This window comes from Ovis canadensis, chromosome 21 (assembly GCF_042477335.2).
Source record: "Ovis canadensis isolate MfBH-ARS-UI-01 breed Bighorn chromosome 21, ARS-UI_OviCan_v2, whole genome shotgun sequence".
Classification (NCBI taxonomy): domain Eukaryota; kingdom Metazoa; phylum Chordata; class Mammalia; order Artiodactyla; family Bovidae; genus Ovis; species Ovis canadensis.
This window is the reverse complement of record NC_091265.1, coordinates 54945796-54972360: the sequence shown is the minus strand read 5'-3', so window position 1 is coordinate 54972360 and position 26565 is coordinate 54945796. Positions and strand designations below refer to the sequence as shown.

Below are 26565 nucleotides of genomic sequence, written 5' to 3'. Positions count from 1 at the left end.
GAAGGTGAGAGAGAATTGATGACTTCTGATTTCTTGGATCCAGTCACTGAGATCTTTGTATTTGCTCTGATTTTTGTATCCTGGATTCCCAGAATAATTTCAATAAGTCTCCATTTTCCTTGAAGCCAGTTGGAGTAGGGCTCCTCTCAATTTTGATTCAGTCTTGGTTCTAGAACTTTCACTCCCAGACTCAAACAGAGGCAACCATTTGTTTCAGCACCATTAAGAGTGAAACCTTTTATTCTTTACTGAGAAGAGGGTGTGCAGACCACCAAATACAGATCACAAGCATCCTTGGAAGTAGTGCTCAACGTGTGAGTGAGTGTGTGTTAGGAACGGCCTTCTGATTCCTGAACCACTCCAAGCATTTACACTGCCCGTGCCAGGCCAATCCTGTCATTTCCTCGATCAAAAACCGAGAAATACACCCGCAGAAAGACGTCACCCAGGAACCAGGTCTCTCTAGATAAAATAAAACCGTGCTCACCAAAGGCGAGATAACAGTAGCCTGTAGAAACCTGGGGGAGTCAGAGACACACACCAGTCAGCATGAGCCCTTACAGGTGACTTCCCCCGATATCCAGACCCAGCACAATTCTTTGCTTTATTTCCCTCTTTTGGTATCAAGGGGTTTTCTCAGCAGCAGGGGATGTGAGAGTTCATCCAAAACCAAAGAAGGCCAAGACATGAGGTTGCCATGAGGAAAGGTGTGATGAGTGGAGGACTGGGAGTTGGGGAAAAAGAGGAATGAAAAACAGCAAAGTCCTACTGTATAGCGTAAGGAACTATATTCAATATTCAGTGATAAACCATATGAAAATGAATAAGAAAAAAATATATTTTTATATGTATAACTGATTCACATTGCTGTGCAGAAGAACTTAATGGAACACTGAAGATTAGCCACACTTCAATATAACTTTTTAGAAAAGAATAAGTGTGTCCAAAGTTCCTCTCACTTCCTGTTTCTTTCCTTCTGACTTCTGCTGCTTGTTTTCTCTGCAAAGAATGCTGGTTCTCCTCCTGCCTCCTCACAATCCATACTTTATTTAAAAGCTTTTTTTTATTTTTTATTTTTAGTATAGCTGATTAACAATATTCTGAGTTTCAGTTGGACAGTAAAGAGACTCAGCTGTATGTATCCAGGTGTCCTGGTCCCAAGGACACCCCTCCCATCCAGGCTGTCATATAACTGAGCAGAGTTCCCTGTGCTGCAAAGTAACTGGTTGTTGGTTATCCATCTTAAATAGAGCAGTGCCCACAACACGATGTTGAAGACTTAACTCAGGAATCTGAGAAGCCTCCTTTGGCCCAAACTCACCCTCTTTGGCCATTCCAGGCTTGGTTGAGTAATGTACTCTGGTTCCCCATCCCCACCAGTCAGTCCGTAGCCCTCATCACCCCTCGTAAGTCCCCAGGGCCCCAGTGCAGAGCACCTTGAGATGCCATTTGCGTGGAATACCGTGCAGTTTTGCCTAGAACCAAGCAACCCTCCATATGGCTCAATGACTTTGTGGTTTTAGAATTCCTGAAATTCCCTCTTTCTCAAAGCCTTCTTTGAGCCCATCTGCCTTCTCTGAACTCTCGAAGGGACCTGACATGAAGCCTCCACCCTTGCCAGGGGTGAGCAGTCACTGTGCGCCCTTTATTCACCTTCGTATGCAACCTCCCCACAGAGGAGTCAGGTACCTCAACTCACAAAGGAGGCACCTGACCGCAGCAAGGGGAAGATGCAGCCGAGAACTAGGGTGACCATGTAATTTATCATCCAAACCAGGAAAACTTTGAGAAGGGAATGGAGACTGTTAACTTATGCTGGGACATCACACTGGGACTGTCCCCAGTCATTCTCCTTGTCACATGGCCTATTTCAGGGACTGCTAGTGCTGACTTTCATGCTCATGCACCTAAGGGTTCAGATTGAATTGAAGCTCTTTGAGGACTGAGGACCTTAGTGTTCCCTTCTCCCTGACGCCCACCATGCCATATGGTGTGGTATCTCCACATTTATTTCAGGAAGATCAGTGTCCCACACGGCCCTTTACTTTCAAGTGATTGCTTTTGTGGGAGTCACTGGCCCAGCTACAGGGCTCAACAGCATCTCCAATGGTGTGACATGGCCTCCAGAGGATGCCCTCCTTCCAGCAGCAGCCCAAGGGTTCCTGCAACCTCCAGTTTGAGAACCAACCCTCAGTATTGTCCCCTCACCTCGAGAATGTAGGCTTGAGCTGGCACTGGGTAGTCGATGCCGTTGATGGTGAAGATAATAGAGGGCAGGGTATTGACCACAGAACATGAAACATAGTGCTGTTAGAAAGAGAGGGAGAGAGGTTGGCCCTGGAGATCCTTGTGTGTGGAGACTGGGAGTGACCCTGGGGCATGACCCTTCACCTTGGAAAGCCAATGTGTGGCACCAATGAGCTTCCGTATCTTATTGACCAGTCTTCTTGGGCCTATGATAAGTGATGTCCCAGTGTCCACAAAGGCCTCGCAGCCGAGAGAACAAGCAATAACCTCTCTTTTCATGGAGATGCTGAGAGACAATGGAAGAAAGCTGGCATCAAGGTCACTTGAGTCTCCTCAGCGTTACCCCCTTTCCGACTGTCTCATAAACAGCCCTTCGTCTCTTGCCCACTTTTCCTTTACTCTCGACACAGCACCTTTCCTGACATCCTCGAATGCCATACTTGAATACACCAGGATCTTTTGTACCTTAACACAAGCTGGTCTTCCTTCCTAGAAGACTCCACTCCCCTTTGACTAGCAAGTTTCTTCTCATCTTCCAGATTCCACCTTAATTGTATTGTTTTTGGGAATTCTTTCCCCTAGTGTTTATCAGCCTCCTATCTTGGTATCTCTCGGTAGACCCTTCCTCATGTCTGCTGCTACTGCTGCTGCTGCTAACTCACTTCAGTCATGTTCAGCTTTGTGGGACCTCATAGAGGGCAGCCACCAAGCTCCACAGTCCCTGGGACTTTCCAGGCAAAGTACTGGAATGGGTGGCCTTTGCCTTATCCTCCTCATATCTAGCATATACCAAAGTCACAATTCACTATGTGGGTGAGTCACTTCATGTACATCTGCTTTCTTAGATGTGAGGGCAGGTTTTATTCTCCTTGCCTCCCTAAGGTGCCTGGCACACAGTGGACGCCCAACGCTTCTCTGTTTAATGAGAGAATGAAAACTGAGAAAATAATAAGAAACATCCAGGGAGCTGTATCTGATGGGGAACAAATAACAGGTCTCAAACAGAGTGAAGATGGAGATTCTCAGGGGCAGCAGATTCTCATAGTAGGAGGAGAGAGGGGCTCCTCTGGGAGAGCATGTCTTCCAGCACTGCGCCTACAACCAGCTCAGACCCTGAGACCCTGGCCAGGAAATACATGACTAGCCCACAGAAACTCCAAAGGACAGGTCAGCTTTTCTCTGAGGTACCACACAGAAACCTATCAGTTATGCCTCTTGTCCACAGGTCACTCCAGGATCCTACCTTCCTGATTCTCTATTATAGCCCCTGTCCCACTGTGTGTCCAAGAGCATGGGGTGTCATTTTTATTAGTTGCTTTCACATCTTCAGACTGCAGCCATCATCTCTCCACTGCTGGCTAGTTGCTCCCTAATAAGACCAGTTTTCCCCATTTTCTCAGGACTGTCCCAGTTTTTAAAATGACATTTATTTGTACTGAGAACTTCCTATGTCCTAGGTAGCCCTGGACAGTCGGTCATCTTATCATACCTCTGTTCAGGCTGGAGAAATTCTGCCTGTTCCTCTGTTTACCACACTGTAGAGTCCTCGAGCCATGCTCCCCACCTCAAAGGGCAGTGGGTTCAGGGCTTTCCCATCTGCACAGACCTCTCTGGTCCCTTTTAGAACGCTGGCCAGAGCCTTGCTCAGAAGGCCTGGGGATTATGAACCCATAGGTTGTTTGTGTAACTATGTGCCTGTGTGTTAGTTTGTATGTGTGTTTGTATGTGTCTCTGTGTGTGCTTGTGTGTCTCTGACTAGCTATGCATATGCATGTTTATATGTGTCTTTGTGTAGGTTTATATGTGTGTGCTTGTGTCTTTCCATCTGTTTATGTGTCTGTCTCTGTCGTTGAAGATGGTGTATATGTCTGTGTGACTGTGTGTCTGAGAATGCATTTGTGTGTGTCTGCCTGTGTCCATGTACAGTAGTGGGAACTTCACTTCGGCTGACCCTCAGAGAGAGACGCTTACCGGTTCATGTGTACACTCCAGGCACCTGCTTGGATCACTGGTACCCAGTTGAGATCTCCCTTGTAGTAGCGGTGGTCCACTCCACCAAACATCACCACACTACCCTCCTGCTTGTCTCTGTAGAGAGAACAGAGTGGGGGATCCTTGGAGGACATAAACAACAGCAATGTCTGAGAGCTGTGCTGGTCCACCCATCAAGGCCCTAATAAGGTCCCCATGTACAGATGCAGAAATTGAGTCTAAGAGAGATTGAGATCCAGACTGTGGTCTGCTACTGGCTAGTGAGTGGAACAGAGGAGGCCAGAAGCACTTGGCTGGGCTCCAGGCACTATGTCTTCTGATGATCCCCTGGACCTCCACCGACCTCAGTGCTCAGTCACCCTCAGAGGACACAGTGCTGAAATGCTTTGGCTTTCCCCTTGTCCACCTTGTCATTTTTTCAGGAAAATCAAGGCCTGGGACTTCTAAGGGTGTGGGTTCAGATCACCCAGTGTTGGCTCCAATGGCCTAAGACCTCTACTGTCCAAAGAGCAACATACTCAGAAAGGACTCCACCTCTGTTCTCCCTGTCTTGAAATGCCTAATATTTCTTGAATAAGGGATCCCACACTTTTGTGTCCCACACTTTCATTTCTCACTGGCTCTTACAAACTGGGTAGCTGGTCGTGGACTCCCAGTGAAATGCTAATGAGGAAGGAAAGATATCCACCATCCTTCTTCTTCCTTCCTTATCAAATTCATAAGCAAATCCTAATACCTTTTCCTTCAACTTGTTTTCTGTTGCCTTCCATTAGCCTTCCTCCTCACTCACCCCCTAGACCATGTTACTGGTCTTGAGCCCAGGAGTAGAGTTGGGTTCCAATAAAATTTTATTTATAAAAGCCAGGGGTGAAGCCAGTTGGGCCCTGGGGCCATAGTTATCCTGGATTAGATTACCTCTCAGGGTACTTCTTTATCAAGTATTCTGTAATTTTCTTGCACCTGAAAGCATCTTACATCTAATTAGGACAAAGATATTGTCCACCTCAGACTTACTTGCTCAAGTAGAAGGCAAAAACTGGCTCAGAAATGGCACTTTGATTCTTCAGCTTGTCAAATATGGGGATGGCTCCAAGGCAGGATGTGTTGGGGTAGCTCAAGCCCAAGATGCCATCAAAAGTTATGTTCTCAAACCCAGATTCTGCAAAGCTTAGACCAAAGGTCTGGTCCGTACTTACAAGGTCCCCAATCTGTGGGAGAGAAGAGTGTTGACACTTGCAGATACTGGAAGTGGGGCTAGCACTGGCCTGGGGTGCATTGCCATTAGATCCTCAGAGAAGAATTCAGGCTGGGCTCTGTCTTTGGTGGCCCATAGATAGTTAGATCAAGCTGGGAGAGGAATTTCAGTTCCATTTGAGAGAGCCTGTGAATTATAAAGCATCTGCCACTCTGAAAAACACCACCTAGGTGAGTCAAATTGGCCTCGTGGCTTCTGTTCATGTGGGGCAACCAAGAGTCAGGCCAGGTCCCATAGGTGCCACCTGAGGGACAAAAATACCGAGGCCAAGATAGCCTTATCTTTGGCATCACTGTGACCTAATGACAGGAATGGACTGCATTCTCTGTAATTACTCAGGATTCTGCATCTGTCTAAGAAGACAGAAGCCAAAAACACAATCTTGTTTGCAGGGTTCTATGAAATTACTGTCTGGGGAATTCACTTTTGGGGATCTGTGTATATTTCTGTGAGTGTGTATGAGAGAGAAAAAGAGAGAGGGGAACTGCTCAAGTATTTTAGAGGAGGCAGGCCATAGGTTTATCAGATACTCAAGGGTCATCTAGAGTGATAATGCATTTATCAGGCCTCTTGACTTCTCAGGCCTCCCACTCTGGATACCTGAAGTCCTTGACCACCTCCAGGGTCCCCAGATCAGTTTTACCCTGTCTCCCAACACCCCACAGCAACTGCAGTCCTGAAAAGCCAGCCTAACTCCACCTTTTACCACCTGTGTACCCTCAGCAAGGCCCTTGCTCTCTGCACCTCAGTTTCCTCATATGTCTCATGAGCTAATCACAGTAACTGCTGTTAGGTTGTTGCAGGATTAAACCAGTTATCACCTGAAAGTGCCTGGAAGAGTCTGTGAATATAAAAGTGGGTGCTTTTATGCCTTCTTCTCGCACACAGAAAAATGAACCATGAACTGCTCATGGGCAGAGGAGCTACAAGTCCACACCTCAAGCCACTCTCTGGGTTAGCTAATTTCTTTGCTCGAGTGTAACCACAGGCACTGCCTCCCCCGAGACATGAACCTGTGGGTAAGATGGCCAATAGCTATGGGAGTTAGGCTAGGAATGGTCCTGCCAGATGGTTCTGCATCTGTTTTGCCAACAGTGGTCACTGCATAGCCAGTCCTGCCTCAGCATTTGTTTTACTGTTACCCGAACTGTGTCACGAACAACAACTCCTTCAATTATCCCAACTCCATAGAAGATCGTGAAGGTCTTATTGGTAGGCCGGTAGGTGGAAGAAAGATGATGTCTGAACATAACGTGTTTAGCTGCAGACACAAGAGATGAGTGCCATCAGGTGCCAAGGGTGGAAACAGGGTGGCAGGGCAGGTGAAAGATGATCCGGATAGGGGGTATGTATACTCACCACAGGTTGAGCTGTTGCACAAGAGAGAGGGGACCCACAAGTCAGATGAGCCTGTGTCAAAGAGAACCTGGAATTCCTGAGGGGGTGTTCCAATGGTGATGTTACCCAGGTAGACCGACTACAAGGAGAAGGATGGAGTGGGTTAGTGCAGAACTGGCTACCCTCTATTCCCAAACTGATGCCACCCTCTATTCCCAAACTGATTCTTCCCTCTGGATGTCACATATCTCTTGAGATCACTTTCTAACCACCGTGCAGCTCACAGACTTTGGTCACAGACATATCTGCATTTGGTATATTTTTCCTGTGCTATATTGTATGCAGGATATTAACTCTATGACCAGGCGTTGAAGTGGTACCTTCTGCATGGAAAGCCCAGAGGCATACCATTGGGCCTCCAATACCACTGGAAACCCAGGGAAGCCCTGGTGCCTTCATTTGGGAAGCTCTGTAGTCTCTCCAAACCCAGCATTAGCACCTGCTTCTCCAGGAGGTCCTTCTTGATCAACCCCAGCCGCTTCCTCTAAACTCAGACCACATCCAATCAACATCACACAGGTGACCCTTTCATTTGACATGTATTTACTCTTTGCCTATCTCTCAGGCTGGCATGCACTTTTCTGAAGACATCTTGAACACAAAGTAAGCCCTTTTTCTAATCTAAAAACAGGAACCACAGTGATTCTTATGGCCATACTCAGAATAGTTTCAGTAACTTTTTACGGCTGTTGTTCTTGCATCTGTGGCAACTGATTTCCTCTACCTGGGGATTCACAATTGCTTTGCAGTTGGTTCTACCGTTTGATCAGTGATGGTTCACTCTTCCCCTATAACTGAGCGGCTCACTTAGTTCATAAGGAACAATCGCCCTCCAACTAATGACACATGTTTGATACGGAAATGGATGTTTACCTGCCACCTGGTAATCTCCGGGCCCAATCACAAAGACCAACAGTTGAGAATGAGAGTGCCTTCTCCTCTGGGTGGGGTCCCTCTTTTCCAGTGTCTCTGCCTCCTGCAAGAACCCCAACCCCAACATCCCACCTGGCACCTCTAGATGAGCCCCGTGCTAGGCTAGAGTACCAGGGGGCGCTGTGGAGCACCATCCTCCCAAAATACTCACATCCCAGATGTTCATCAGTGGGTGAGTAGTGAGATTTGAGCCACGAAAAGAAATCTGGGACAATCTGTAAGGATGCTCCTTCAGGAAATTGTTCAGCATGTTTTTTCCACTGGCAGTATTGCTCATGGTCTTCACTCTCCTTAGAGGTATTCTTTCACCAAGCATTTGACAAAGAAATCAAAGCAGATAATCCAATTAGCTCTCAGGGTTAAGGTATAACTGTCATTGTAATAGTCCTGTGCATTTTCTAATTATTTTTATGAGGCACATTATTATCAGAATTTTATGCATATCTGCAATCTTTGGTAAGCCAAATGACCATGTGGTGTCTAAGTCACCCCTTCGATAAAATGGTGGAATGTAGCAATACAAACCCTCCAAATAGAATAACTTGAGGATAAGTGAAGTAATGGATATAAGGTACCTGATAAGTAGGAAGTCTCAACCATGACAGTCTTTAGCATTGCTGTTGCCTTCTCACACATTCCTTCTCATAGAACCTCAAGGAAGGAGGTAGAAGGGGGACTCTTATCCTCTTTTACAAGGGAGCAACTTGAAATGCAAGAGGTTTCTGAGTTGACTGTGTTCACACTGCTTGTCTGATATAAAACAGTGTAAAATGGTTTATCTTTCTCCAAGTTGAAAGAGAAGAGAGAGTTGAAAGAAGAATCCAAGATATAGGGAACAAGTAAGGGAATTTAAGAGGCTTAAGAAGGAGGAAGAGTCAAATGAAAACTTAAAAGAAAACAACACAAAGAGAAATAGACTCCCAGTGACTTGCAAAGAGATGGAGAGATAAATGACAGTGATACAGAGATGCAGACATAGGCATATACACACTGAAATAGACCAGGATAAAAGAGGACATGTTGAATAAAATGTAGAAAAATGCTATTCTACAGGAGCACATCGACATCTGCAAAAACTATGCACTGAACAGTTGCAAGGAGTTGCATTTTCAATAGGTCATGACATGACTGGTCCTCAAGATTTGTGCAACCCAAATCTGCACCAAGACCTTGAGATCCACAGTTCCTATAGAAACTTGTTTATCAATAAGTAAGAGTTGAACCTTAAGACTCTGAGGGAAATATTCCATTCCTTTCTACACCTGATGGCTGGAAGAATAATCAGATGAAATGAAAAATCCGAGAAAGGAATATGATGTGACATACAGTCCCCATACTTACTTGACTATGCACTCTGAGAAGGCCACCAGCGCAAGGAGCACAAGCCACTTCATGTTTCTTTCCTGGCTCCAAGTATTCAAGGAAGTTTAGGTTCTTAGCATGTAGTGGTGACCAGGAGCCCCTAGTTATATATGCTCTGACCTACCCTACTTCTCCCCTTTAGGCCACTAAAGATCTGAAAACAACAACAACAACAACAAAGGTCTCGATAAAATCTTTATCTTCATGAGTGTCCTTGGCAAGGGCCTTTGAAGCTTTTCAGAATACAGGGAATTGAACTGTAATCTCTTTTTTGAAGCTTGAATGGAAAATCAAACTGATCTGCATGCACATCTAAGAAGACAAAAAACCTTGCATATTTGGAGAAAAAACTGCTAAGAACATCATGAAAATGGATACTAGGGGCCATGCTCGACACTTCTGGTTTCATGTCATCTTCCTAGCCACTTGATGAGATAGACATTGCTGTTTTCTTTGGAGAGGAGACTGCTAGGAGGATAAGCTGTCAAAAGGCAAACTGAAGACTTCAGGGGCAACCCAGGGACATACAACTGGCTTAGGTATTGAGTCTAATGGCAGACATCAGGGGCACTTATGATGCCAGTCTGCATCAATGATTTAGGACAGAGCAGTACTTCGATTGCATGGTTTCCGTTTTGGAAGAAATGTCATATGCTTCCACAATAATTTATATCTCCAACAACTGTACAAGGAAGAACTGTGTGCTAGGCTCTGAGTTACAGGCTTCAAAGTCAAAGTTGATCAAGGCAAAAGTAGCCTTTATCTAAAGAGAGCTAGAAGTCTAGTTCTCACAAACTCATGTCCCAGGAGGCAGGAGATATGACACTAGGACTAGGTGGCCATGTGGGAATCAGGGCAGCACAGGCCTTACCATTGGGAGCAGCCTTTCCTCCACTTCACCCATGCTGGAAAGCAGGCCAGTTGACTATGTTTTCAAGAGAATTACAATCTATTGACTTTAATGCTAGCAACTAAATTCTCCCCCCCCCCAAAAAAAAAGATTTTGAATGAAATCTCCACAGCAATGTGCTGGAATCAGCCTTCAGTCTGCAGGTTTTTGTGTCTGGCCTAGACTTGGGAGTGCAGTGGGGACAGAGAGGAGTTGAATACATGTTGGTTGATTTTAAAAGAGACTCAATGCATACTAAACATGCTGACACATTGGTAAAGACCCTGATATTAGGAAAGATTGAAGGTATGAGGAGAAGCATATGAAAGAGAATGAGATGGTTGGATGGCATCACCAAGTCGATGGACATAAGCTTGAGCAAGCTCCGGGAGCTGGTGATGGACAGGGAAGCCTGGATGGTATGGATTCCTGTCTATGGCATTGCAAAGAGATGGACACAAGGGAAGGACAGAACTGAAGTGAACAAATTGAGAACAAAGACTAATAAATCTAATTGCATCAACTTGTTGACAAGCTACCTATCACAACACATTACTTAAGTGGCCTTAAAATTCAGACTTATGACTCTACATTCAGAGTGGAATATCTTCTAAGGGAAAACAAGAATACTGCCCATCAAAAACAATACCAAAGAAACCAAAAGAAAAAAAAGGTAAATAAATCTGGCACTATATTCAACAACTATATTTCCTTGGTATGTCTAATTTTCTTGAAGAAATCTGTAGTCGTTCCCATTCAATTGTTTTCCTCTATGTATTTTCATTGATTGCTGAGGAAGACTTTCTTATCTTTCCTTGCTATTTTTTGGAATTCTGCATTCAAATGGGTATATCTTTGCTTTTCTCCCTTGCTTTTTGCTTCCCTTCTTTTCACAGATATTTGCAAGGCCTCCTCAGACAGCCATTTTGCTGTTTTGCATTTCTTTTTCTTGGGGATGGTCTTGATTTCTGTCTCCTGTACAATGTCATGAACCTAGATCTAGTCCATTAAATCTATTTCTCACTTCTGCTGTATAGTGCTAAGGCATTTGACTTAGGTCATACCTGAATGGTCTAGTGCTTTTCTCCACTTTCTTCAATTTCAGTCTGAACTTGGCAATAAGGTGTTCATGATCTGAGCCATCGTCAGCTCCCAGTCTTGTTTTTGCTTACTGTATAGAGCTTCTCTATCTTTGGCTGCAAAGAATATAATCAATCTGATTTTGATGTCAACCATCAGGTGATGTCCATGTGGACAGCCTTCTCTTGTGTTGTTGGAAGAGGATGTTTGCCATGACCAGCGCGTTCTCTTGGCAGAACTCTATCAGCCTTTGCCCTGTTTTATTCTGTACTCCAAGGTCAAATTTGTGTGTTACTCCTGGTGTTTCTCAACTCCTCTTTTTGCATTCCAGTCCCTATAATGAAAATAACATCTTTTGGGGGGTGTTAGTTCTAGAAGGTCTTGTAGGTCTTCATAGAACTGTTCAGCTTCAGCTTTTTCAGTGTTACTGATCAGGACGTAGACATGCATTACCATGATATTGAATGGTTTGCCTTGGAAATGAAGAGGTCATTTTTGAGATTGCATTCAAGTACTGCATTTCAGACTCTTTTGTTGACTCTGATGTCTACTCCATTTCTTCTAAGGGATTCCTGCCCACAGTAGTAGATATAATGGTCATCTGAGTTAAATTCACCCATTCCAGTCTATCTTAGTGCGCTGAATCCGAGAATGCCTATGTTCACTCTTGTCATCTCTGGTTTGACCCTTTCCAATTTGCCTTGATTCATGGACCTAACAATCCAGGTTCTTATGAAATATTGCTCTCTACAGCATCGAATCTTGCTTCTATCACGAGTCCCATGCACAACTGGGTGTTGTCTTTGCTTTGGCCCCATCCCTTCATTCTTCCTGGAGTGATTTCTCCACTGATCTCCAGTAGCATATTAGGCACCTACCGACCTGGGGAGTTCATCTTTCAGTGTCCTATCTTTTTGCCTTATCATACTGTTCACGGGGTTCTCAAGGCAAGAATACTGAAGTAGTTTGCCTTTCCCTTCTCCACTGGACCACATTCTGTCAGACTTCCCCACCATGACCCCTTCATCTTGAGTGATGCCACATGGCATGGCTTAGTTTCATTGAGTTAGACAAGGCTGTGATCCATGTGACAGATTTGCTAGTTGTCTGTGATTGTGGTTTCAGTCTGTCTGCCTTCTGATGCCCTCTCTCAGTGCCTACCATCTTACTTGGGTTTCTCTTACCTTGGATGTGGGGTATCTCTTCATGGCTACTCCAGCAAAGCACAGCCGCTGCTCCTTACCTTGGAAGTAGGGTAGAACCTCTTGGTGCCACCCCTGATTTGGACATGAGGTAGTCCCTCTCCACCACGCTTCTGTACTGCCATTACAGCTGCCATGCATCTGCACTGCCATCTCATCTGCAGCTAGCAATAATTCAACAACTATTGTTACTCATATTGTTTCTGTTATTGTGATGGAATCATACGTATGTTAACAGGTAAAAGCAAGACAATCATTAAAACTGATGTTCTGAAATAAGTTTCACTCTCTAGAAAAAAGAGGTTCACACATAATATATCAAAGTTTATTTCAAATCCTGCTGTCTTAAATCTTGAACTGAAAGCAAAAGATTGTACCAGCTAATTATATTTCTTTTTATTTTAATTTTTAAGGAAGATGTGTACTTCCTCCTCTGACCACTCTAAAGCATAGAAGCAGTGACAACTTGATAACAGTGACTCTTCTGACGTCTGACATCCAGCTTCTAAATACACTTCCCATCAGACAATCTTAAAGAGATGGCTGATTTCAGGACTGGGTAAAGAAATGTGCAAAATAATGTTGGGAATCGTGAAGGACCAGAAAGCTGAGGGACTTCAAAAACTAACGGGGACTCTAGAGAAGTTTTAGGGGTCCAAATGAAAAGGCCAAACACCTACCAGTTTTTGGGGCAGAATGATGTTTCTGCTTCTCAACACACTGTTTATGTTTGTCATAGCTTTCGTGCCAAACAGCAAATGTCTTCTGATGTCATGGCTGCATGCAACATCCACCGTGGTTTTAGAGGCTAAGATGAAAAAATCTCTCACGGCTTCCAACTTTTGTCCTTCTATTTGCCAGGAAGGATGGGGCTGGAGCCCATGATCTTAGTTTTTTAATTTTTAATTTTAAGCTGGCCGAATGTGTCCAAATGTTAATAGGCAACATCTAATTTGTCACTGTGATAGGCTGCTAGAGCACCAATTCACCATTGTGAGCACTGAGAAAGGAAAATAATCATCAATATTTATGCTATTTTTGTTTCTATTAAGCATAAGTTATGTAACTACAAACAATTCCAGGAAAACAAGCTAGACTGTCCCTTCTAGGGGTGATGAGAGTGTGATGGGGAGCAACTATAACACAGATGATGCCTCATTCACTGGACTACAGTTCCCCTCCTGCTGTGGAGGTCTGGTTCCTAATAGACCAAAGACTGGTACTGGTTCTGACCCACTGTGCTGGTATTGTGGACTTCTGCTCTAAAACCAATAGTGCAACATTCTGTAGGACAAACACCCTTGCTTCCTCCCCGTTTCTGAACGAATAAATGACATTAAAATTGGGAGAGGAACACTTATGTAGTCCTAAAGGAGGACAACCAAATGCAACATATGACTACATTCTTTCAATAAACTGTGAAAGGTATCTGCTTTTTGAGAATCAGGGAAATTTGCACAGAGACTGGATATAAAATATTCATTTTCTTGGGAACAAAAGAGCAGCTTTTTCATATCTTATCATTCTACCACAAATACTCAAAATGTGTATTTTGAGAAATGTTCATCTTGCTCCTAAAATACTTCAGGAAAAATGAATAAGGAGTAAAAGAGAGAATGAAATGAAGGCCGGTCTTGATTTAAAAACGGATAGCTGCTATGGTATGCATAGCTGCTATGGAGTGAATTGTGTCCACCCTTGACTCCCAATATAATGATATTAGGAAGTAGCCCCTTTGGGAGGTACCCAGGTTGACATGGGGTTTTGAGGGTGGTCCCTCATGATGAGATTAGACTCTCCCTCTTTTTCTCTCTTATTCTCCCTCTTCTTCCTTCCCTTCAACCACCACATGTGAGAACATAGCAAGATGAGAAAGACTGATGCAAGTCAAGACTGTCTCTGCTGGGAACTCAATTGGCCACCACCTTGATGTTGCATAGTCTCAAGTCTATGACAATCTGTGGGACTCAGAGGTTAGTTTTGTAGTTATCGATGCTGAATGATGAAATATAGGGTTCATGACACCCTTCTTTCTTATATTTGTTATTTTCAAAATAGTTTTGCAATAAAAGGTTTACAGAAATCCATTTTGAAGTTTCTGTCTTAGTGATACTATCGTCTCAAATGAGTGTCTCTCAGGCTTGCTTTCCCCAGCCACTGCACTCTAACAGGCACAGACCCTCATCCAAAAAGTGTGTAGACCCCTCCCTCCATCAAAACAATAATTATGCTTACCAAAGTAGAAAGGTGGGAGAGGGATAATTTGAGATTAAAATATGTATACTTCTTCATTTAATAGATAACAAAGACCTACTGTACAGCACAGAAACTCTACTCAATTGTCTGTAATGTCCTTAGGAGAAAATAATCTAAGAAACAATAGGTCCATGTGTATGTGTAAGGGAATTAATTTCCCATACAACTAATATTAATACAGTGCTGTAAGTCAACTACACTCCCATACAAACCAAAACCTGAATTAAAAAATATATATATGCTTACATGTAGAGACCCATGGAGTTCTTTAGTCTCGCAGGATGTCAGATATGATGCTGGAGACCGCAGACTGGGTGCAGAAATCTAGACATTATCTGAGGTTGCATTTTCCTGAGCTTTGGTGTCCTTTGCTTCTAGTGTCTCCTTTGATTTGTCTTTGGAGGATCTAATACAAGGGCTTGGAGACACCAGCTGGGTGCTAGTTGAAGGGCTAGAGGGAGGCACTAGCGGGAGAGTGAAATCCCAGCTCCCTAGCCTTGGTTTGGGGCACGATTGAGGCACAGCTTATATCCCAATTCCCCTGTGAAAACAGGCTGTAGCTTCCTTCTCCGTGACTTGCAGGATATCAGACTCAGACTGGTTTAATCCTTTTCCAAGTCCTGCTTCCCTTGAGGCCTCACTGGTTTCTCTGGGAGAATTTTATTTTACTTTACTTTATTTTATTTTTATTTTTATTTTTGGCAGCACTATGTCTTCATTGAGGAGAAGGCAGACACCACTCTGGTACTCTTGCCTGGAAAATCCCATGAACAGAGGAGCCTGGAAGGCTGCAGTCCATGGAGTCGCTGAGGGTCAGACAGGACTAAAAGACTTCACTTTCACTTTTCACTTTCATTCATTGGAGAAGGAAATGGCAACCCACTCCACTGTTCTTGCCTGGAGAATCCCAGGGACGAGGGAGCCTGGTGGGTGGTTGTCTATGTGGTCGCACAGAGTTGGACACAACTGAAGTGAATTAGAAGCAGTAGTACGTCTTCATTGCTGCTCAGGACCTCTCTGTTTTCAGCGAGCAGGGGCTCCTCTGTAATTGCAGTGCACTGGCTTTTCAATCCTGTGCATCTCTAGATGTGGATCACAGGCTCTAGACTACTCAGGCTCAGTAGCTGTGGTCCACTGGCTTAGTTGCCCTGGTGCATCTGCAATCTTCCCAAACCAGGTCTCAAGCACATATCTTAAGTACTGGCTCAAAGGGGAAACTCTCTGGATGGAATCTAAAATAAATCACTTTTACATGAAACTTGGCAACATAGACTATTTATGAGAATACTGATAGAGAATTGTCTCTGCTTCAAGTAAGCTCCTGAAATCAGGACTGATTGAGGTCCCCCCCGCCCCCTGGCCCCCGGGTTCCTACAGGATCTTGAAGCTCTCCTGCCATGTGGCTTTGTTCTTGCTTCAGTTTCTGAATCCCACACTAGAGCACAGCTTCCAGAGGGCAGGGCTGCCACTTGACTCACTTGTAAATATTCTTCAGTACATATTGTCTCATTCAGACCCTAATGTCAAGAAAAGGCTAACACAAATATCAGTTATTTTATTACGAGTGTTAGGTTACAAGTTCAATGACTATAATCAAAACCTTATTAATATTGTCTTAAATACAATACAATTTCAATTATCTTTCATATAATGCTATTGCAGGTCTCTCCACAGAGATGAGGGCCCACTTCTTTTTGTCACATCTTCCACCTATGCTTCTTACCTCTGGTCTAACATGTCTGCTCCAGCTCCTGTCATTATATCTCCATTCCAGCTAGTGGGACAGAAAATACTACTTCCATTTGGAAGTGACATATCACCTCTACTCCAATTCCACTGGCCGAAGTATCTTCCATTGTCATGGCAAACCTGGGGGTTATGGGCACACAGAAGGGCAGGGGAATGTGATCCTACTGAATAACATTCACGATGAGCAACAAGGGCCACCACCCTTCATTCATATCCCTGTATTCATTCTTCTTTGGTTCTTCCCAAACAGCTCTCAGTCTGTTTTGGCCTGCAGAGATGGATATGGATGAGGTTCTAAGAAAGGACATGGCCCAGGCTCTACACATATGGAAAAAAACAAGAATGGAAAGAAGATAAGAATGCATAAAAATTCAAAATCTAAAGTAAAGCATGCTTATAGTCATAATTTTGCATGTATACAATTTAGGTATAATGGTTGGTAAATCAATTTATAAAATAAAAATAAGAGAAATGTAAAATATACATATATTCACTAAACACAACAAAATAACAAGTCTACATCATATTAAACACCTAGTAGTATCAGGATTAAGTTTGGATGCACATTGTGTTAAACTAAAACAACTAAAACTTTATTAAGATAAATTTGATTTTTCTATCCCACTGAAAAAACAGCTGGAGGTGGGCCAGCCAGAACTTGCGAGCTATCTATCTCCAAGGTTACATGATTGTCCAATACAACTGCAGGAGTTCCAGCCATCACAACTAAAATCCGGAAACCAAACTCCTACTTACGAAGTAGGTGGGGAAAAGAAGAGTCCCATCTCTCAGCTGAATCAGCTCCTTGAAAGTAGTCTTCTAAGAAATCCCTCTTACAGATCTGCTTGCATCTCAAAGTCACCAGTCACAACTAAGGGCACGGGTAGTTAGGAAGTGCAGTTCTGTAGCTACTGGGCTGATGGCTATATAACAAACTATTTTTGCTTTTGAAAGAGAACCAGGGAATACATAATTTTGTAGATAGCCTGCAGCGCCTTCCTTAAAGAACAACAATAACAACAACCACAAGAATGGAATAGCCTGAACGGCTGGGCACAGTGTGGGAGCCAGGGAAAAGGAGCAGCAATGAGAAACAGCTAGATGGATCTGATCTGTGCTCCAGGAAATAGAGGCAGACTGGTCACGAGAGACTTCTAAAGACTGAAGTGAGGATTACACATACCACACGACCCAATTTGGTTTGAAACTGCTTTTCCAACTCAGGTCCCAAATTTCTCTCAATTGTTCAGCTTATTTCTATTCATATCACTTCTCCATTTAGTCCACTAGCATTACAATATCCAGTATTGAGAACTTAGCAACACTTTCTAGAAGTGGGTAGAAACAGAATGACTATTTCTACTTTAGTAGTTGTTTGTCCTGATCAAGGTCTTTTGAAAAGACTGAAATGACTAGAATTATGGAGATCTCACGTTTCCTCTAAAATCCCAACCAAGAATGTGACTTCCTTGGACCTGGAGGGGATGCATTTACTTTTGGATCCACAGGTCTTAGCAGAACAGTGAGTCCCCTGTATATGAACAAATTACATATGAAAAGGGTGTTCAAAAATCCCAATTTCTTCATAAATCCAGCAAAGGTACTTAGGTAGCCAACTAAGACAATTGGCTATATATTACTGTAGTTTAATAGCTTTATGATACTTTTCACACAAATAAAACATAAAAAAACAAACACAACAAAAGAAACATTTTTCATCTTGCAGTACCTGGATATGGCATGGCAACCCACTCCAGTATTCTTTTCTTGAGAATCCCCATGACAAGAGGAGCCTGGCAGACTGCAGTCCATTCGTTGAAAATTCAGACATAGCTGAGCAAGTAAGCACACCTTTAAAAATAGAATAGTAGTGCCATCTATGTTATCACTGCATTTATTCTTCGTTTCAGACAGCATAGGTTTGAAATAAAAGTAATGCACTATTGTACTCCATACAGTTCTGTACAGTAAAGTACACAAATGCACACCAACTTGTCTTGGATGTACCCATGACAATGTGTGTCAGATCTGTGAACTAACTGATGTGATTGCACTTGCAAATGCACTTTTACAGGTTTGAAAGTTTTCTACTTGAATATTTGTATGTAACAAACTTGCTACACAGGTTTTCAGTGGATGTATGTAGTGAAGGAACAAGAGAGGAGAGTAAAGAGCTGCCTGTTCTTCCCCTTTTTGTGGGTATTATGGCCACTCTGAATAGGAATTTCATTTGGTGTAATGGAAGCCCTGTGTATGGGAACATGGCTGCAAGTGATAGTGGACCAGAATCCCAGGAGGTAGGATGAGAGCCGTGGTTGGTTGAAAAGAGCCAAGAGTGCGAAATAGGAGGAAACAAGTTTTCACTGGTTTATGTGAAAGACTCGGCAAATATCATCCAGCTTTGTGTGTAGTGTTGAGCTGTGGTTTAGATGAGCAGTCCCTGTTGCCCATGATGAGCAAAAGAGGAGAAGAGAGAGGAGACTGAGCCATGAAAATCAAGCATGAATGTCTAGTGTTGTCCATATATGTCAAGTATGTCTAGTATTGAAGAGATGTAAGACCTGTCAATTTATCTGCTCCCTCCTGAGAAGAATTAGAGTTGTAAAAGAGGGAATGTCTGCACTATGCTAGCACCTTATTCTTCTGTCCAGTGAACATTAATTTCTAATGCCATTTTTTATAAACAGAGGATGTACATTGTATGATTGAAGTCTTCTAATGTACTGTTCCATAAAAACTTTTGATGCTGTTCTGTGCCCAGGCACATGGGTCCCTGGGGCCTGGCAGGCTCTGTTTTGGCTGCACAGTGCAGTGTATGGGGATCTACTGTCGTCTGGACCCTGGGTTATATCTTCAGTCTGGGTTCACATCTGAGGAGTTAACTCTAGTTGGGTTTAATTCGATCATCTTGCTCTTTATCTTCAGTTTGTCCCATGTTCTTTCTTCCCATGTCTCTTTTTACCCCTGACTTCTCTGTGGCTGAGTAGTTTTTCAGATTTCCTGTTATATCTTGTCACTTTATTAACTGTATCTGTTTTTTTAAGTAGTTTTAAGATCCATGGTATGCATCTTTAACTTGCTATTCTATCATTATTAATTATGACAATTATTAAATTATTTATTTACCATTTCTTTGTCTGTACTGGGTCTTAGTGGGGCATGCAGGAACTTCCTTGTGTTAGGGACTCTCTATTTGAGGAGGGCAAGCTCAGTACTTGCAGCATTAACTTTATGTGAGACATTCAGGCTTAGTGCTCAGTGGCATGTGGGATCTTAGTTCTCTGACAAAGGAACAATGCTTTGCCATTTGCAAATGCTTTGCATTGAAAAGCAGATCCTTAAACACTGGACCACCAAGGAAATCCCTATATTTGCCTTTTCATACATATAAAATATTTATCATTTTTGAGTACTGTTCATTCCCCCTGTAGACCCAGATTGTCACTTGGTTTTAAATTCCTTCTGATTTGAAACCTTTCAAAAAAACATTTATTACATTGGTCTGTTGGTGGTGATGCAGTCTTGCTGTTGTTATATGTCTGAAAAAGTACTTTATCTGGTTTTTGATATGTATTTTTCTTGGGTATAGAATTCTGAGTACATTATGTTCCTCTCAGCATTTAAGATGTGGTGCCAGTGTCCTCTGGCTAACATTGTTTCTTTTGCTTAATCTGCTGTCATGCCCATTTCTTGTTCTACTGTGTCGGTTTTTCCTTGTGGTTACATTTCTTTGGTTATTGTCTTAAACCATGAATTATGATGTGCCTTTGTATAGTTGTCATATTTCTTGTCCTTGAATTAATTGAGCTTCCGTGTTAACAGGTTTAAAGTATTCATCATTCCTGGAAATTTTTCAGCCAGTAATTGTGCAGTTTTTTTGCTCTATTCTCCTGTCTTTCACTACCTGTGGGATTCCATTTACAAATATTTTAGCACACTTAAATTTACTTCAAAGCTCTCTGATGTGCAATAAATTTTTTCCATGGTGTTTGCATTTCTATTTTACATGTCTCTATTTTGCATGTCTCTATTTAACATACTGAATATTCTTCAGCTTCATGCATATAAGGATTATTGACAATCACTTACCTAGAACCAGACATCCTAGAATGCGACGTCAAATGAGCCTAAAAAGCATCATTATGAACAAAGCTAGTGGAGATGATGGAACTCCATTTGAGCTATTTCAAATCGTGACAGATGATGCTGCAAAAGTGCTACACTCAATATGCTAACATAATTTGGAAAACTCAGCAGTGGCCACAGGACTGGAAAAGGTCAGTTTTCATTCCAATCCCTAAGAAAGGCAATGCCAAAGAATGCTCAAACTACTCCACAATTGCACTCATCTCACACGTTAGTAAAATAATGCTCAAAATTCTCCAAGACAGGCTTCAGCAATACATGAATCGTGCAATTCCAGATGTTCAAGCTGGTTTTAGGAAAGGCAGAGGAACCAGAGATCAAATTCCCAACATCCACTGGATAATCAAAAATGCAAGAGAGTTCCAAAATATATCTATTTCTGCTTTAATCACTATACCAAAGTCTTTGACTGTGTGGATCACAATAAACTGTGCAAAATTCTGAAAGAAATGGGAATAACAGACAACCTGCCCTGCCTCTTGAGAAACCTGTATGCAGGTCAGGAAGCAACAGTTAGAACTGGACATGGAACAACAGACTGGTTCCAAAAAGCAAAAGGAGTAAGTCTAGGCTGTATATTGTCACTCTGCTTATTTAACTAGTATGCAGAGTACATCATGAGAAAGGCAGGACTGGAAGAAACACAAGCTTGAATCAAGATTGCCGGGAGAAATATCAATAAACTCAGATATGCAGATGACACCACCCTTATGGCAGAATGTGAAGAGGAACTAAAAAGCCTCTTGGTGAAAGTGAAAGAGGAGAGTGAAAAATCTGGCTTAAAGTCCAACATTCAGAAAACGATGTTCATGGCATCTGGTCCCATTGCTTCATAGAAAATGGATGGGGACACAGTGGAAACGATCTCAGACTTTATCTTTTTGGACTACAAAATCACTGCAGATGCTGACTGCAGCCATGAAATTAAAAGACGTTTACTCCTTGGAAAGTTATGACCAACCTAGATAGCATATTGAAAAGCAGAGACATTACTTTGCCAACAAAGGTCCGTCTAGTCAAGGCTTTGTTTTTTCCAGTGGTCATGTATGGGTGTGAGAGTTGGACTGTGAAGAAAGCTGAGCGCTGAAGAATTGATGCTTTTGAACTGTGGTGTTGAAGAAGACTCTTGAGAATCCCTTGGACTGCAAGGAGATCCAACAAGTCCATGCTAAAGGAGATTAGCCCTGGTTGTCCTTTGGAAGGAATGATGCTAAACCTGAAAGTCCAGTACACTGGCCACTTCATGTGAAGAGTTGATTATTTGGAAAAGACTCTGATGCTGGGAGGGATGGTGGGTAGGAGGAGAAGGGGACAACAGTGGATGAGATGGCTGGATGGCATCACCGACTGGATGGACATGAGTTTGAGTGAACTCCAGGAGTAGTGATGGACAGGGAGGCCTTGTGTGCTGCAATTCATGGCATCGCAAAGAGACGAACGCGACTGAGCAACTGAACTGAACTAAACTGAACTGATGTATTTTATTGTCCTTCCCTGCTAATTATGTAATATATATTTTACTTGTGTTTTTACTAGTTCATTTTCCCTCATAATGGTTATTTTCTGGCTTCTTTTCACATCTGGATTTTTTTTTCTTTTTAAATTTATTTAATTATCTTAATCAGAGGATAATCAACTTACAATATTGAGATGAAACTAGGACAAATACTTGCACAATTTATATAGAAATTTTAAACTGGATTGTGGATGTGCTCACTTTACCTTTGGATGCTGGATATTTTTAAATTTTTATAAATTATTCCTTTCTCTGTTTGCAATCACTGTTAATTTCTTGGAAACAATTGCATTTTTGAAGGCTTGCTGTAAAGTTGTCTAAGCTGAGAAACCAGCTTTTAGACCAGGTTTACTATTCCCCACTAGCAAGGCAATATTGTCTTCAGGGCCCTATTGATCTCATGGGAATTATGAATAATTTTGGGGTCAGTCCTAAGGTGGTGGAGTAATAGGACAGGGAACCCACCTTCTCCCCAACAAATTCATCAAAAGAACATTTGAACGCTGAGTAAATTCCACAAAACAACTTTTGAATGCAGGCAGAGGACATCAGGCACCCAGAAAGCAGCCCATTGTCTTCAAAAGGAGGTAGGAAAAAATGTACCAGATAAAAAGAGATATAAATTAGGTAGGGACGGAGATCCGTCCTGGGACATGAGTCTTAAAAAAGGGAAGTTTCCAAACACCAGGAAAGACTCTCACTGGCGAGTCTGTGGCGAGCCTTGGAACCTCAGAGGGCAACATAACTGGAAGGAAAAATAAATAAATAATCTAAACCCACAGATTACATGCCCAAAGGTAACTCCCAGCAGAGCAGCTGCGCAGACACCTGCATCTGCCACTAGCAAGAGGAGGCTGGGCAGGGAGGTGCTGGCTGCATTGCTTAGAGTAAGGACTGGGCCAGAATGCCCCAAGGGCAATCTGAGGGAACTAACTTGAGATAGCAAACCAGATCCTGGGATAGCTACCCCAGGAAAAGCCCTAAAGTAAGACATTGCCAGGCCTGCTCACAGAACAGAGGAGTAAGCAGCGCTAGCCAGCTACGGACTGGCCCATCTCCTGCCAGAGACAGGCATGTGAGGGCAGCCAGGGCTGGAAGAGGGCAATCACAGCCCCAGGGAGGCATCATCTACCAAACTGCAAGCAGGCTTTGTTGCTAACCAAGACTTCTTGGGATTCTGGGCGGTCAACAACTGCCTGAGAAGTTGTGCTGGTTGTATACCCAGAAAACCAAGTGCCAGGAATGGGAGAGGCAGTAAGTCGCAGTGACCATGCTTCCCAAACACCTGATATCCTGAGCGGCTCGGACATGGGAAGGGCAGAAAACGCAGGCCCAACCGAGTCTTCTCCTTTGAGTACCCGAGTACCTGAACTTGAGTGGCTTAGACCTGGGATGTGCATGCAACCCAGGGCTTGCCTCAGACAGTTCCCAGCAGAGCAACCTAGAGACTGAGCAGTCTAGACAGGGGGAGCATACAGTCTGAGCGGTGGCAAACCCAGTGTGGCCGAATTACTGAAAGCACACGCCATTGTTATCTGTTGGCAGCAACCATCCTTCCTCACAGCACAACTGAACAAGTGAGCCTAAAAAATTGTCCACCACCACTCCTTTGGGTCAGGGCAGAAATTAGACACCGAGAGACTAGGAAACAGAAAAAGCTAAAACACAAGTAACTGCCCTGGAAGTGACAGGTTCAATAGATTAAAACCCTGCAGTTAGCACCAACTACATAGTAAGGGGCCTATAGATCTTGAGAGGTATAAGCTCGATCAAGGAACTGAAAGCAACTCATCCCACACTGTCCACAACAACACCAGAGAAAGTCCTACTTATATTATTTGCTACTTTCATTCTTTAAGTTTATTTTTTTGAGTTTTAAGTCCTCCATTACTCCTTTAATTTTCATTATTATAACCTACAATTAGTTTGAAAAAAAGACCCTGTTCCTTAAAGCAAAATTCATATGTGTATATATGTGTATATATATATATATATATATATGTATGTGTGTATATATATATATATTATGTGATTTTGTTTTTATTTTCCTTTACTATTGTATTTTGAGAATCCTGCCTCTACTCTAGATTTTTAATCTTTGCTTTTTGATATTTGTTAACAATTTTGTACCTTTAAGAACCCAATCTTCAGCAACCAATTTTACTTGGGAGTGAAATCACTGGCCCAATTGCTCTCTCCCCCTTGGGGACCTCTCCACCAGGTCACATCTCCTCCCTCCACCTTTTCTTATCTACCCACATCTGTGAATCTCTTGTGTGTTCTGGACTGTGGAGAACAGTTAGGGAACTGATTATTGGCTGGAACTGTCTCTCTCCTTTTGATTCCTACCTTTATCCCCCTGGTCACCTCTGTCTCCTTCCTACCTCTTCTCTTCTATGTGTAATTCTGTGAACATCTCTGAGGGATCCAGACTGTGGAGAGCACATAAGGAAGTGATTACTGGCTAGTTTGCTCTCGCCTCTTTTGATTCCCCCTCTTCTACTCCTGGTCACTTCTATCTCCCTCCTCCCTCTTCTCTTCTCCATGTAACTGTGTGAACCTCTCTGGGTGTCCCTCACTGTGGAGAAACTTTTCATCATTAACCTAAATGTTTTGTCTTTGATGCTGTATAGATGAAGAAGTCTTGAGACTACTGTAAGAGTAAGACTAAAAACCAGAAGCAGGAGGATTAAGTGCAAATCCTGAGAGTACTGGAGAACTCCTCACTCCAGTGAACATTAATCGATAAGAGCTCATCAAACGCCTCCAAACCTACTCTGAAGCCAAGCACCACCCAAGGGCCAACAAGTTCCAGAGCAAGACATACCACACAAATTCTCCAGCAACACAGGAAACATAGCCCTGAGCTTCAATATACAGGCTGCCCAAAGTCACTCCAAACCCACTGACATCTCATAACTCATTACTGTACACTTCTTCACACTTCAGAGAGAAGAAATCCAGCTCCACCCCCCAGAACACTGACACAAGCTTCCCTAACCAAGAAACTTTGACAAGCCACCTGTCCAACCCCACCCACAGCGAGGAAACTTCACAATAAAGAGAACTCCACAAACTGCCAGAATACAGAAAGGCGACCCCATACACAGCAATATAAACAAGATGAAGAGGCAAAGAAATATCCAACAGGTAAAGGAACAGAATAAATGTCCACGAAACCAAACAAAAGAGGAAGATATAGGGAAGCTACCTGATAAAAAATTCTGAATAATGATAGTAAAAATGATCAAAAATCTTGAAAACAATAAGGAATTACATATAAATAGCCTGGAGACAAGGATTGAGAAGGTGCAAGAAAAGTTTAACAAGACCTAGAAGAAATAAAAAAGAGTCAATATGTAATGAATAATGAAATTAATGAGATAAAAAGCACTCTGGAGTGAAACAAGAGTAGAATAACAGAGGCAGAAGATAGGGTAAGTGAAGTAGAAGATATAATGGTAGAAATAAAAGAAACAGAAGGGAAAAAAGAAAAACAAATTAAAAGAAATTAGAACAACTTCAGAGACCTCTGGAACAATGTTAAATGTACCAACATTTGAGTCATAGGAGTCCCAGAAGAAGAAGACATAAAGAAAGACCATGTGAAAATACTTCAGATAATATTTGAAAGCCTCCCTGAAATGGGAAAGGAAATAATCACCCATTCCAAGAAACCCAGAGAGTCCCAAAAAGGATAAATGCAAGGTGAAACACTCCAAGACAAATATTAATCAAATTAACAAAGATCAAACACAAAGATCAAATATCAAAAGCAGCAAGGGAAAAACAACAAATAGCGCACAATTACAAGGGGGTCCCCATAAGGATAACAGCTGATCTTTGAATAGAAACTCTTCAGGCCAGAAGGGGATGGCAGGGCATACTGAAAGTGATGAAAGAAAAAAACTTACTGCCCAGATTACTGTACTCAGTAAGGGTCTCATTCAAATATGAAGGAGAAAACAAAAGCTTTACAGACACCCAAAAGCTGAGAGAATTCAGCACTACCAAACCAGCTCTCCAACAAATGCTAAATGCTCTTCTCTGGACAGGAGACACAGAAAAGGTGTAGAAACTTAAACCCAAAACAAGAAAGTAAATGGCAACGGGATCATATTTATCAATAGTTACCTTAAATGTGAATGGGTTGAATGCCCCCAAAACAAAAGACAAAGACTGGTTGAATGGATACAAAAACAAGACTCCTACAGATGTTGTCTACAAGAGACCCACCTCGAAACAAGGGACACATTCAGACTGAAAGTGAAGGGCTGGAAAAAGTTATTCCATGCAAATAGAGACCAAAAGAAAGCAGGAGAACAACCCTCATATCAGATAAAGTAGACTTGAAAACAAAGGCTGTGAAAAGAGACAAAGAAGGACACTATATAATGATCAAACTATCAACCCAAGAAGAAGATAGAACTATTAAAAATGCACCCAACATAGGATCACCACAATATGTAAGACAAATGCTAACAAGTATCAAAGGGGAGATTAACAATGAGACAATAATAGTGGGAGACTTTATTACCTC

General features: G+C 42.6%; 1 pseudogene; it reads right to left on the bottom strand.

Annotated features, from left to right (window-relative positions):
• Positions 1-368: 368 nt before the first annotated feature.
• On the bottom strand, positions 369-9267 carry LOC138426462 (pregnancy-associated glycoprotein 1-like; annotated as a pseudogene).
• Positions 9268-26565: the final 17298 nt, after the last annotated feature.